General features: G+C 39.6%; 1 pseudogene; it reads right to left on the minus strand.

Moving 5' to 3' along the window:
• Positions 1-3186: 3186 nt before the first annotated feature.
• On the minus strand, positions 3187-4916 carry LOC132425351 (protein enabled homolog; annotated as a pseudogene).
• Positions 4917-14959: the final 10043 nt, after the last annotated feature.

Raw genomic sequence — 14959 nt, forward strand, 5'->3', positions numbered from 1 at the left:
TATAGTGTCTCCTTCATAGAGTTGTTGGAAAACTTTAGTGAGATAACTTATGTAGATTGTTTAACACAGTGTGCAGTACATGATAAGCACTAAATGGGGGTTTTTTTTGTTATTTTTTTATATATACTGCAATTTTATTTCAATCGCACAAATGAAGTTAGCATGTAGGAAATTTAAATGAAACAGTACGGTAAAAATAGCAGAGAACCAAAAGTTCTAATAAGGAAGTACAACTAAAGCATGAGAATTCAACATTCATTAGTTTTTCAGTTTTGATTGACACTTGATGCTTGCAAATTTTGAGACAAACTTGGAGATCATGATGAGTATTCTGAAGAGATTTCATCACCAGCACTAAGATTTGTACATTCAGTTGGTTTGCAGTTGACTTGTTAGCCATTTACATAGTGTATAGTACAGATTTGTCACAGGTCAGATCACAGTGTTGAAGGAAAGAAGTACCTTCCTGTAATTAGAAAGGATCCCCTAAACTGCACTCAGCTTAAGACAAAAGCACAAAAACCATCATAATATTGTGGCTCCAAGGAATATAGTTTTGATAAGGAAAATAACCTAAGCTTCTGTTTCCCATTTTAATTACTGAAATCTCTAACAATGACAAAACTGTCACATAGGAGAGCAAATGTATACAGTAATTCAATCAGACTTCTTGGAAAGAACACATTTAGCAATCTGGGATAACGCAGAACGACAGGAAATAAATGTGATTCAACACTGGTTCTTTTTGTCATTTTACGCAGACATCATGTTAATATTAGACCCAGGCACAAAACGTTTAGGGCATAAACCAGTTTCCTTTTTTAAGATCTAGCATTTTTACCGTAGTCTTTTACCTTACTTTGGGACACTTGTACCCAGTACTCTATCCTACTATAGACTGTTTAACTTAATCAACAGAATTAAAAGTGATTTCTGACCAGATTTATGGGGGACATAAACATTTGTATCATCAAAGTGTTTGCGTAACAAAAGTACAATAGTAAAGATGAAAATGCCTCCTATTTCTTTTAGAAAGTAGTACTTCATAAGCTTGCCTGCATCTTTAATGTCTTCACTATTGGATGACAATGAATAGTTGATAGAAAAAAAAAAGAACTGTATACTTGAATTATGATAGCTCATCCATCACAGATCTAAAAATGAAGTTTCTACAGAAACAGGAACTATTTTAACAAGGGGGAAAAATTCCCTCATTCAAACCTCTTTGAGTGGTAATGGCTGCAAACTTGCAGCACTTAGAATTCTAACTACGCTATCAACAAGTTCTGTCTTACGAACTTAGATTAAGAAATCTACAAAGCAAATGAAAGTGGATTATTTCTTCAAAATTTTAGTAAAACTACTGGTAAAGGTTTCAAAGCAAATATGGCACATAACAACTCAAGCATAAATCAAGATGGAGAGCCTGGAGAATTTTGAGTTCCTAAAATTTCAAAAAATTCTATCATCGCAACATACAGGATTTCTCCCCTATTTTAATCTTAGAAGTTTCAAAGAAAAGAGAGTGGATAATATACACACACGTGAGTGCCCACACAAACACGCACGCACACACACACACGGTGGTAAGTAGAGTATCTAGTTCCTTCTTCCCACCACCTAAGCCTCACTTTATTAAAAGAAAATTATGCGGGACACCCCTTTGTTGTTTTCCCTTTATCTAATGATTTCTGTGACCTTAATTGCTGCCATCATTGTTACTTTTCTAGTATTTCAACATAACAAGATTCAAAAGCAGCTTTGTAGTCAGGAACGTGTACCTGAACACCTGTATAACTGCAGAGCGCCAAGGTAATAACAACTGCCAAATTCAGGGATAGAACTTTTGAGTTCCACAGTAAGATGTAATTCATGTGAAGCTCAGAATCATGTTTCAGACCATTGAACTTACTCAAGTTAAAATACAATTAGGTGAAGACATGATGTAAAAGATTAAGTACTTGGTGCTGTTAACATATTTACCAATAAAAGTCACAAAATATTCCTCATTATTATTCATGCAGGTAACTGAGAACGAAGATAGTGCAGAAATTAACTTTAAATAAAAAATTATTCCTTCCCTTCCTCCCATTCCCCTATACTCTACAAAATGTTTTCCCTGGGACTAGGCCTTGAAAAGGCCACTACATATTAGTTTGACATGCATTACCGTCTGCAATTTAAAAAGCTAATTTTGTGGTGATTGTAATTACATTATAAAAATGTCCACATGCGGGCTTCCCTGGTGGTGCAGTGGTTGAGAGTCCATCTGCCAATGCAGGGGGACACGGGTTCGTGCCCCGGTCCGGGAAGATCCCACATGCCTCGGAGCGGCTGGGCCCATGAGCCATGGCCACTGAGCCTGCGCGTCCGGAGCCTGTGCTCCGCAATGGGAGAGACCACAACAGTGAGAGTCCCGCGTACCGCCAAAAAAAAAAAAAGTCCACATGCATAAATCTAAAAAAGGTTGAAAACCTACCGTAAATCTACAATATTCTGTTTTACATTTGACCACCGGTTTGTGTTATGTAGGAGTCACAGATTTGGTAAAGCCTTGTAACAATTTAGGAAGCCATCTAAATCTTTAAATTCTGGACAAATTTTATGTTTGAATCTACAAAATTGCATGAAGGCTAAACTCGAAAGACTTCTTATCGTTCTAAAATTCCTCACTCCGAACAAATCATTTTTAGGACACTTTCTTATAAATATCACCTTTTGAAAGCACATACAATTCCATTTGTTCCACATTTTATGAACTTAACCTACATAGGGCTGAACTTAATTATTCATGGAATATCAAATATGATAGGAAGACAAACCTGAGAGAAACATTTATAATACAATAGCATAACTTGCTAAATACCTCATCACCATTCTCTGAAAAAAACTTCTCAAGCCTTTCTCCTCTTTATTTTAGCAATGGATTGTGGAAAATGTGCGATTTTTCTCTTGACATGAAAATATTTCAATGCACGGTGATCTTGCCTGATGGATTCAGTATTTTCTGCATGACTGATACAGGAACTCCTATACGACTCTCTTCCATCGTGTTGTAAGGGTCAGAAAAAAGCAGCAAAATGGGAGGGAAATAGCTTACCGCCAGAGTAGTGATGCCTGGAGTCTTTCAAACTATGCTGGTTTTTCCCTCCTTCTGAGGGAAAAACCGTTTTGTCTCCGTTTTCTTCTTACAGCTCACAAAATGTAAGGGTTTTGTTGTTGGTAACACAGTTGTTCTTTGTAGGTTTTTTTTTTTTTCCTTTCTCCAGATTAAAGTCCTATCTCTCCTTAGTTTGATTCTCTATGCAGTATTTGACTTGCTCAGTTCCTGCCTGATTGCATCAATGAGCTCTTCTTTTAGCTTAGTTAATTCTTTTCTCATTTCATCTAACAGGTCCTGCTTCAGCCTGTCATAGTCCAGTCCCTCCATCTGGACTCCATTGGCACTGGGCTGTGACAAGGGCACAGATTTTGGTCTGTGTAATGAATCATAGGACCTGTTGTCAAAAACAACCTGATTTTAACCTTGGAGAATCCCATCTGGAAATAACAGGTGACTTGCTGCCACTCATTGTATTTGTTCTTTCCCAGGGTTTTGTTGTCGGTTCAGGTGTACTTGTTGAAGAGGTCTTAGAAGTTATAGGCTCTGAATCTTCATTTTTGTTCTCTTTTTGTTCTGTTTCTATTGTTGATCCCATTTTTAGCAATTCTCCTCCTGGCCAGCAGGGCACTCATTTCTTCCATTAAACCACTACCCTCTAATGGAAGGGGTCCATTTCCACCACCCGTATCTGTTTTAGAGGAGGCCGAATTCACACCAATGGTATTCCCACCACCTGGGAAGGAGGCATCCTCCATCCGTGACACTTTCCTACGTTTTGCTCCAGCAATTGCAGCTGCAAGTCCAGTTAAAGGGCCATGGTCTTCAGACATGGATCCCAAAAAAACTCCAGCTGCAGGGAGGGGAGGAGCAGGAGGTGGGGGGAGGGGGGTACCTGATTAGGAAGAGGTGGTGGAGGAGGCAGAGGGGGGGCCCTGAAGACGGCAGTGGAGGGGGTGGAGGGGGCCCTGGGGGCGGAGGGAGCGTGGCTGATGCCTGGGCAGGACCTGGTGGGAGTGGAGGAGGGGGTGGAGGTGCAGGCAGTCCCAAGACAATGCCCTGTTGGGCTGGAGATTCCGCGGCTGAGAGGCTGCCTGCGAGCCTGGGTCAGAAGCAGAGGAGTCATCTCCACAGAGGCAGGGGCAGCGGCATTTGCCATTCTTGGCTCTCGCTCCCATTCCAGCTGCTCCCTTTCTAGCCGCTCTTGCCGCTCTCGTTCTGGCCTTTCCCGGTCCAGCCTCTCCAGCCTCTCCCCTCCAGACGATCCTGACTTTCCCTTTCTTGTCTCTCTCTCTCTCCAGCTGCTCCTGTTCTAGTCGCTCCCTCTCCAGCCTTTCCCTTTCTAACCTCTCCCTCTCCAGTCTCTCCCTTTCCATTCTTTCTCTCTTCAGCCTTTCCTGCTCCAGCTCCTTTTGTCATTGCTGTTCTTGTAGTTGCCTTCTTTGAATTTCCAGCTCTTCTTGTGATGGGCCATTCTGAACTTGGGCAGGTAGTTGTGAATTTTGTCAAGGCAATATTGGCCCCGTTTCCTGTGAATTCAACACTTCTAAGGCATGTGTCATGGCACTTGTGAAGACATTGGCATCTTCTTTGCTGCCAAAGTTGAGACCAGACACCTGTCTAGCAACCCTTTAGGAATGGCACAATTTATCACGACCTGATGGTACTGAATCTTCCCGCCCACAACTCTGAATGTGTTGTTGCCTGTATGATGATATATATGAACTCTGCTGAACCTGACTGAACCACCAGCTGGCACCCACTTTTTATTGGCATCATCATAAACCATCACAGCCGCTCTTGCATGACAGATACTCTGTTCACGTCTCATTGTGCTTTCTTCTTTATGCCTTTAGATGTAGAAGATCTTTGTAGGTTCCAGTCTTTTTTATCGATGGCTGTTCAGATGTTAGTTGTGGTTTTGGTATGTTCATGAGAGGAAGTAAGCGCAAGATCCTTCCACTCCACCATCTTGAAAGACTCCTCCTGTTTTTGTTATTATTAATGCTAAAACAGCTATCATTTTTGAGCATCTGTGTTGGGCTAGATGCTACAAGTCAGTTATGTTATGGTTTGTATGGTAACTTAACTTACTCACTTAGCACCAAATCAAAGCTAAAACGTCATTGAAATGTTTTGTTTCTGAAGACTACTTCTGATTTCAGTTTGGGACCCACCCTGGAACCTGAGGCAGTGATAAACAAGCTGGTAGATGGGATCCTGACTGAGCAGAAAATCATCTTTATTCCATCGTCTATAAGCTTTTTAACAGTGGTGGAAAGGTAAGCCACAGTGATGTTTGTCAGCATTATAAACAAAGGTTATCTATTACATGTTTTTACTCAGATTTAAAACCAGGCATTTGATAAAAGTACAATTAAATGTAATTAAATTAATAAAAATAATAGGCTTAAAGAATCCATCCATTTTTAAAACCACATTTGTTAATCATTCAAGCAAGATTGGTATAGCTTGGGTAAAGGAACTGAATAATTTCCATGTTTTTTAAGTTTTTTGTGGTTTTGTTTTTTGAAGAAAGAAATTTGTATAATTCTGGAAGTCCTGTCTTATAAATGAATGTATATGAAGGAGGATAGTTTTTAAGCATTATTACATGATGGAATTATGGGACAATGATTTTGGAGGAGACCATAGTCAGGTTTTAGATATTCATTTAAATATACAACAGATAATCACTGAGCTCTTACTTTGTGCAAAATTATACTGAAGCATAGGTATTGCTAAATAATCTTTTCTAATTTTAGAGACCCTTGAGCCTTGCTACTTCAAATGTGGTCCATGGACCAGCAGCATCAGCATCACCTGGGAGTTTATTGGAAATGCAGAGTCTCCTGATCTCCTGAATCAGAATTTGTATTTTAATATGACCCACAGGTGATTGTATGCATATTCAAATTTGAGAAACATTTCTTGGGAGCAGGAGCTCTCAACTTTGGTGCCCATTAGAATTCACCTGGGATTTTAAAAAATGCTAACGCCTGATACCTGCTCCCAAGATTCTGATCTAAATGGTCTGATCTAAATGGTCTGTGGCCTGGTCTCTGAGGGATACATCCTTCTAAGTGATTCTAATGTACAGCCAAGATTGGAAACTGCTGGTTTAAAGACTGTCTCATCATAGCACATTACCCCATTACTCTTCTGGGAGGAAGGCTGTGTGGCAGTGAGTCTGGTCAGGGGAAAGTGAAGAGGTGCCTTTGGTCAGGAAAAGAAAAAAAGCCTCCTCCTACCTGTCCCTAAAGTCAGGCTTCCCCGACATGGATCACTTGGGAAGTCAATTTAAAAACTAGGGCTTCCCTGGTGGTGCAGTGGTTGAGAGTCCGTCTGCAGATGCAGGGGACGCGGGTTAGTGCCCCGGTCGGGCAGGATCCCACATGCCGCGGAGCGGCTGGGCCCATGAGCCATGGTCGCTGAACCTCTGCATCCGGAGCCTGTGCTCCGCAACAGGAGAGGCCACAGCAGTGAGAGGCCTGCGTACTGCAAAAAATAATAATAATAATTAAAAAATAAAAAATAGAAAAATCTCACCTCTAGCGATTTTAATATAGGATGTTTGAATTGGGATCCAGGAATCTCTATTTTAACAAGCAACTGTCACAGGCATTTGGTTCAAAGATCATACTTTGAGAACTACTGACCTAGAGCCTTAAAAAAAAATTCAGGAGATCAAAAGCATTAAGTGGCTTGTGTCAGGCTTTTTAGCCCCTTCTTCTAGGAACTATGGTTGAAACTACCTTAAAGGTTTAGATAGTAAAGCTCAAGGATCTTCGTGGTGAATAAATGAATTAAAACCTGTGAAGTGTTTCACATTTGACTTATCACATTATGTAAGCCCTCAGTGATCACAGTCCTTTAGAAGGTAACTCTCTGAGGGAAGTAATTTTGCCTGGTTTTCATCACTATATCCTCGCACTTTGTTTGTTTTGTTTTGTTTTGTTTTGTTTTTTTGCGGTACGCGGGCCTCTCACTGTTGTGGCCTCTCCCATTGAGAAGCACAGGCTCCGGACGCGCAGGCTCAGCAGCCATGGCTCACGGGCATAGCCGCTCCGCGGCATGTGCGATCTTCCCGGACCGGGGCACGAACCCGTGTCCCCTGCATCGGCAGGCGGACTCTCAACCTCTGCGCCACCAGGGAAGCCCTATATCCTCGCACTTCGAAGAGTTGATGGACACATAGGAGGCACCAAAATGTTTGTTAATTAAATAAAGATTACCTAGACCTTTAACATAGAGACTCACAGTTTGTGTTCTGGAGTTAGGTGAAGTTGTGTTTTTCTGACTTGCTCACTACATGAACATGGATGAGTTATCTAACTTCTTTGAAGCTCAGTTTCTTCATGGAGACAACACATCTTTATAGGGCTGTGAGGAATAAACAAAATAATACATTCAAAATATTCAGTATACTATATAATATAAGTAATATATACTATATATAGTATATATGTTGTATATACTATAAAATATTATAGTATACTATAAGTAATAAATGTTATGCACTACTATCATTGTAATTATCACTATTATTAATATTGCCCTGATATTCCTCCGACTACAAATGTTTGGTGCTCTATATAGTTACACTGACTTACATATTCTGTTTAGTTTCTCTCAGACTCATTGGAATGTGACAAGTTCCTCAAAATTCTTAAGTATAGGGTGGGGAGAAAAAAATTAAGCCTACTGTGTGTCCATCACCATTTAAGGCATTTATGTTAACACATTGATTCTTCACAAGAACACTCTGGGGTATGTGGTAACTCTTTCGTTTACATGTAAGGAATTTAAACGCTTTTGTTAATTTGTTCAGCATTATGCTCAAAACCAAGTATACTGTTTGCATTTTCTTTTAGCAATTCTGCTTCCACAGTCTCTTAGTGGAACATTTTATTAGTTTCTGGATTATAAAGTATAAAATTATTTCCTATTCTTATTTCCTTTCCAATGTCATGTTTCTTTTTTTAAGAGCCTTTAGCATCTGAATTATTCAGTTCTATACACCTTGTATCTTAGATCTTTTGAAGAATATTCAAGTATATTTATTTTGAAGACTAAATCTTTCAAGTCACTCCTACCCTAAAGAAGGCTAAACTTCCTTCCTTTTCCTTTTCAAAAGGAAATGGATTTCATTGGAAAGAACATATAATAGTGACTCAGAGTAAATGTTCTTAATCTTATTTAAGATGAACATAGACAAGATATATGATAAATATAAGTATTCTTAAAGATATTTTACAAATGTACTTATTATTAATTTCCTAATGATTTTCATGTATCTTTCTTTTAGGATCCTTCCTGAGCGTTTCCTGGCAATTTTAAAATGAAAGATTGATGTTAGGTTTGATGCAGTTATTGGATATAAAATGAAAGAAAAATAAGTTCTTGGTCTTTTGAAAACTAATTTACAAAGTTTAAGTTGATTTCATCTAATAGTAATCAGAATTTTAATGTTTGGACTTCTGCTTTTCCTAATTACCTTTTTTTCTTCAATACCATCTTTTGAGGTTCTGGCAGGTCCTAATTTCATATAATACACAGAAATATATGAGGAACTGATTTTGTGAAAAAATGAAGAAAAAGAGAAACAGTTTTACAATAATTCCCAAGATTTTGTGGCTCATTGAAGACTCTGCAAGGTTTGTACTAAAAATATTTAAGATGTATTTTTATTTTTAATTACACTTAAATTTTATATAATTCACATTTCCTTTTCTATTCTACATCAAAATGGAAACTTCAAACTCGCTAAATACAATGAAGGACTATATCTAGTGGTATTTCATAATGAATCTCATGCGATATAAGAAACATTGCTCAAACATTCCAGCCTATACATTACTACTGTTTTCTGAGAAATACCTCACATTCCAATGCCAGGCATTTCAGCACAAGGAAATTAGAGATGAACACGTGTTGCAAGGATAAAAGCATCTTTGGGATTTAAGGCAGAGAATTGGGAGAATGTACCCATAAGTAGCAACAATAATAGATGGACCAAACTTAAACTTCTGGTGTTTCTATCTTTTTATTTTGAACAGAACATAGCTTAACCTTCAAATGAAAGGAAAATGGATTATGTGATCAAGGTCTTTTTCTTTTTCTCTTTTAGTATCTGGAAATCTGTTTAAGGGAAGTTATACTATAGATTCTGTAACATATAAGTAAATTTCATCTGAAGGTATTTCTACAATAAATTTCTCCCTCTTTCCCATCAACTAACTTCTTCTAATACAGAGAATCAAAATTAAATGTAGAATATACATCAAAATATATATTCTACATTTACTTGATGTAAGTATATATCAGAGTCAAAAATGCCTGCTTTCCAGGGACTTTCCTGGTGGTCCAGCGGTTAAGACTCTTGCATTTTCATTGCAGGGGGTACGGGTTTGACTAATATCTGGAATGCCACATGGTGCAGCCAAAAAAAAAAAAAAAGGTCTGCTTTCCAAAACATCATTATATTGAATATTGTAACTTGGAGTCCTCTCCATACTTTAGTTCTACTAGAGTATCTGTGAATCGCCAGCATTAATGGATTTACCTGGACCCTATTATGTTAGCAGAGAATGACACGAGAAGGTGGAGAGTCCGTTATAGTCATCTTCTAACTCATTTTGAAACAGATTGTTTATTCTTTTGATTAAGTTATACCTGTTCCAGCTTGTCAAGTGGCAAATTTCAACAGGCTAGGAGAAAGCCTTTAGTGAAACTTCAGTAAAATAACTGAGGCCCAAAATGTACTGACAACTTTCCTCTTTTCACAATAAACTTGGTTTGGCTCTTAACACACTTGTCTAAAATTAGCACTTGGATGAATTTTGGCATTGACCATTGTGAGAAATAAGTACTACTTCTCTTTTTTGCGAGGTACTTCCTGGATATTATGCTAACTCTGAACCCACTTCTCAATAGTTTAATGGGAAAATCCATCTTAGCCATCAACCGTGCTGCTTGTAAGGGTCACACCAGAATCAGAGAGGCTTACATTGTTTTCAGGTAAATACAGAAAGACTCCCAATTGTCAACTGTCATGGTACCCTAAACTAGGTCCTAAACTAGGACCTTGAAGACCGATGGCTTTCTCCTTTGCAGGGTACAGAAATCCTGACTGTGGCAGTGAGCCACCCTCCCTGGACACACCCTAAAGCCTTCTTCTGAGCCCTTGCTATCATGCTGGGGCTCTGCCATGGGACTGCTGAGGCTCACCAGCCTCTCTCCTATTCCCTTTGAGAATATTCCCATGCTTGCTTCAGAAACACTCTTCCCCACCCCTGCCCCCATGCCACCATTCTCACTTGCCAGAAATCTACACTTCTTAATGGAAATGAAGGTTAGAAAGAGTGGGGAATCAGACCAAAGAAAAAGGTTAAAACTGGCCCTCAATACCTTCTCAACACCAACCTGGCTAGTGAGTAAATGGCCAGTAAGTATTTTACAGTGGGGAAGGGGAGCAATTAAGAGCCTCCTCTCCCAGGCTGGGTGACAGATTTACCTCCTTGGACAATTCTATGTGTGTGACATCATTATCCCCATTTCAAAGATGAGATAACTATAGACCAGGGAAGTTCACCAAACACGTAAAATCACATGGCTACTTAGAAGTCAAGCTCAGGATTTGAACCCATGTTTGCTGACCTCACTATCATACAGCCTCAGTGGAATTCTTGGAGAGTTGAACCATCACCCTATACAAGCTCTACTTTTACCCAAGCTTTCCTTTATGTTTAAACAATATTCCAAAATCAGCCAATGAAAATCTCTGATGGCAATTGAAGCTATTCAATCTGGGATTATTTTAAGGTAGAATAAAATGCTACAATGCGGATGCCCAATTATTCCGCCTAAAACAATCCAACCAGGCTTGGCCCCAAATCACCATAGTCTAAAGTTTCCTGAAATTGGGAATTCCCTGGTGGTCCAGTGTTTACAACTCTTTGCTTTCACTGCCAAGGGTGCAGGTTCAATCCCTAGTTGGGGAACTAAGGTCCCACAAGCCACACAGATAGATAGACAGAGAGATAGATGATAGATAAATAGATAGATAAAGTTTCTTGAAATTAAAATACTGAGCCTGAAAATATTGGAATAGTCGTAATCTACACTGGACATCAAATCCTTCCCCCAAATAGATAGGAGTTTCCACTTGACCTGAGAGCCAATCTGACCACTTGAGTTCTTTGGTTTTGGGGGGGTTTTTTGGTCTAGGGATGACTAGGTCAATCTCAGAATTGGGGAGATGTGCCTCTTACTTTTATAGTCGTCCCTATAATTACAGGCACCCTAGAACTGCAAAAAGAGCACTGGTCAATGTAATTCAAATTAGCTCTTCTGAAATCTCAGTTTTTTCATCTATAAAAGGATCAAATTAGATTACATAGGCTCCTAGATTATCTCCAGTTCCAGTTAAATAGATGTTTTTAAATCAACACATGGAAAACCTAACATCTTCTCTACCCCATCTGTGTTCCCTAACAGAATGACACTTTTAACGAGTGTCTAAGCCAGAATCCTGGAGCTATACCTGCCTCCTCTTCCCTCACCTTCATCTCTCACCTCACCAACATCCTAATCCCCAGCACACACATTCAATATCAATCATCATTCCCACATTTATACTTCCAGCCCAAATCTTCCCTCTGAACACCAGACAGATATCCAGTGCCCTCTTGATATCTCTGCCCATATGGCCAATAGGCATTTCAAGGTAGCATTGCCGAAAGTGAGCTTTTAATGTTCTCCCAAACCTGTTCCAAACCCCATTAATTAGTTGCTCAGGCCAAAAAGATTTATGTCATCCTCAATTCCTCTCTCTCACTCCCATATCCATCATGAAAACAATTCTGTTTGCTCCACTTTGAAAATATATCCAGAATTCTGTCACCTCTTTTCATCCCCACTGCTACCCCCAATCCATCTCCCTCACCTCTTGTTCCCCTTTCTGCTACTCCAAACACAGCAGCCAGATTGACTCTTTGAAATATGAGATCATGTCATGCTTCAGCTCAAAATCCTTCATTAACTTCTTATCTAAAAGCTAAAGTCCTTACCATGACCTACAAGGCCATATGTTGTCCAGTCTTCTTACCTGCTACTTTACTACCTTATTAGTCAGGGTTCTCCAGAGAAACATAACCAGTAGGAGGTTTTATATACATACATACTGGCAGACAGACAGAGAGAAAGAGACAGATGTATTTCAAGGAATTGAGGAATCGGCTTATATGATTGTGGAGGCTATAAAATTTGAAATTTGTAGAGGAAGCTGGCAGGCTGGAAACTCTTGGGCAGAAGTTGATATTGCAGTCTTGAGGCAGAATTTCTTCTTACTCAGGGTGTCTTAGTTCAGGCTGCTGTAACAGAATGCCAAAGACCAGGTGGCTTATGAACAACAGAAAATTATTCTTCACATTTCTGGAGGCTGGAAGTCCAAGATTAAGACACCAGCAGATTCAGTGTCTGGTGAGAGCCTGCTTCCTGGTTCACAATCAGCCAACCTGTCTTCTCGGTGTGTTGTCACAGGACAGAAGGGACAGGGGAGCTCTCTGAGGTCTCTCTTTTTTTTTTTAATTTATTTATTTTTGGCTACGTTGGGTCTTCGTTGCTGTGCGCAGGCTTTCTCTAGTTGCAGCAAGCGGGGGCTGCTCTTTGTTGCGGTGCACAGGCTTCTTATTGCAGTGACTTCTCTTGTTGCAGAGCATGGGCTCCAGGCGCACGGGCTTCAGTATTTGCAGCACGTGTGCTCAGTAGTTGTGGTTTGTGGGCTTAGTTGCTCCGAGGCATGTGGGATCTTCACGGACCAAGGCTCGAACCCGTGTCCCCTGCACTGGCAGGCGGATTCTTAACCACTGTGCCACCAGGGAAGCCCCATACTAGTCCCTTGATGTTTCTCAACCCACCAGACATGCTCCCATTTCAAGACCTTTGTACATTACTCTTTTCTCTCCAGACCTTTTCCTCCAGATATCCACATAACTAGCTCCCTCTTTCCTTTAAGTCTTTTTCCTTAGGTCTTTTCAGAATTTCTCACTCCATACCTAAAACTGCAACCCTGCTTACACAGCCTACACACATTTGCATTTCTCCCTCTGTTCTCTAATCTTCTCCTTGGTACTTATCATTATGGAGCATGCTACATATGTTGCTTACTTATGCTCTTTATTGTCAACATTGCCCTTAGAGTGTAAGCTTCCCAAGGGAAGAGATTTGTTTTGTTTTTAATATTCATTTATTTATTCTTTCATTCATTTGGCTGCTCTGGGTCTTAGTTATGGCATGCAGGATCTTTGTTGCCACGTATGGGAGCTTCGTTGCTGCACGCAGGATCTTTAGTTGCGGCATGGGGGATCTAGTTCCCTGACCAGGGATCGAACCCAGGCCCCCTGCATTGGGAGCTCAGAGTCTTAGCCACTAGACCACCAAGTAAGTCCAGGAGGTGATTTGTTTTTATGTATTTTGTTCACTGCTATACCCCCAATGCCTGGAACAGCCCATAAAACGTACCAAGTATTTGATATATTTTTTTAATGAATGCATATTTCTTCCATGATTCTAGCTCCTAAATATCTCCTTTGTACCACCCTCTTTCAGACCACCATCATTTCTGACCTGGATTACTGAAAAACCTCCTAACTGGTCTCCCTTCATCTCTTCTTATGCTTCTTCCAATGCAATCTCCAGCTTGCAGCGTTTCTAAATCTGATGATAGCAGTCTCCCACTCAAAACCTTTTACTAGCCCTCACTGTTGTTAAGACTCTGAGAGATTGAGCCTTTGCTGTGTCTCTATCTTCTCTCTACCTGACACTCTGTGCTCTAAGACAGAGCTTCCTATTCCTTGCATGTGCCATGATCTCTCACCTCCTGGTACCCATACACCTGGTTTCCTATGTCTGGAACATTCGTATCCCCTTCATCATCCAGCTAACCCCTTCTCACCTTATCAATTTGGCAGTACACAGAAGCCTTGATGGTGAACTAATGAACCCCTGCAGAAAGGGGGGAAAAAAGTATTTATTTGAAAAGATTACATTCTTAAACTTCTACTTGGCAGATTACTATAGTTAGACTAAACAAACTGTGTATTAAAACAATATGCACAGATTCCATAACTTCCTCATCTTATGGCCTCCAAAGGAATAATGGCTTAGTGTTGATCTTGCTTTATACCATGATATACCACCTACCCATCATCAATTACAATATCATATCAACTCTTCTGAGCTCTACAGTGTGCAAGTGACATTCACAGAATGGCTCTGCTCAGAAGGTAAAGTCCAACTCGGATGATACCTCTGCCAATGTTCTCTCCACATTCTCCTTTTCCTTCCCTTTCTTTTGCTATGTAAATGCTATGATTAATATTACCATCATTATTATCTGTGTTCCAAATTATAAATCGCTAGTTATGTTATTCCATCTTTTTCCCTTTCTGGTTATCATTACTTGTGTAAAAATCATTACATTTCTAAAATTGACAGTCAGAGGGGTGGCTCTCAAGAGGGATATTAATTTAAAAGAGAAAAAAAAGCAGACTAAATTCAAAAAATATTTCAGTTTAATAAGAATCTAAATGTTATAGATGGTATTAGTTTAGTCAACAAAATTTTTCCAAAAGCAACTCATCCTAAAATGTAATGCAAAGAGAAATTAATGATAAACGTGATGTGCCTTCATTCATATCAGTAGGAAAAAACTGATGTAACGTGATCAGAGTAAACTAAATGTTTTTACTTGTTACGAAAATTTGTTGAAATGAAGCCAATGATGTCATGAAGACATGCAAACAAAACTCTTCAACTCTTAAAAAAAAAAAAGCAAGGGGGGTAGATTCTATGTTT

This window comes from Delphinus delphis, chromosome 5, assembly GCF_949987515.2.
Source record: "Delphinus delphis chromosome 5, mDelDel1.2, whole genome shotgun sequence".
NCBI lineage: Eukaryota > Metazoa > Chordata > Mammalia > Artiodactyla > Delphinidae > Delphinus > Delphinus delphis.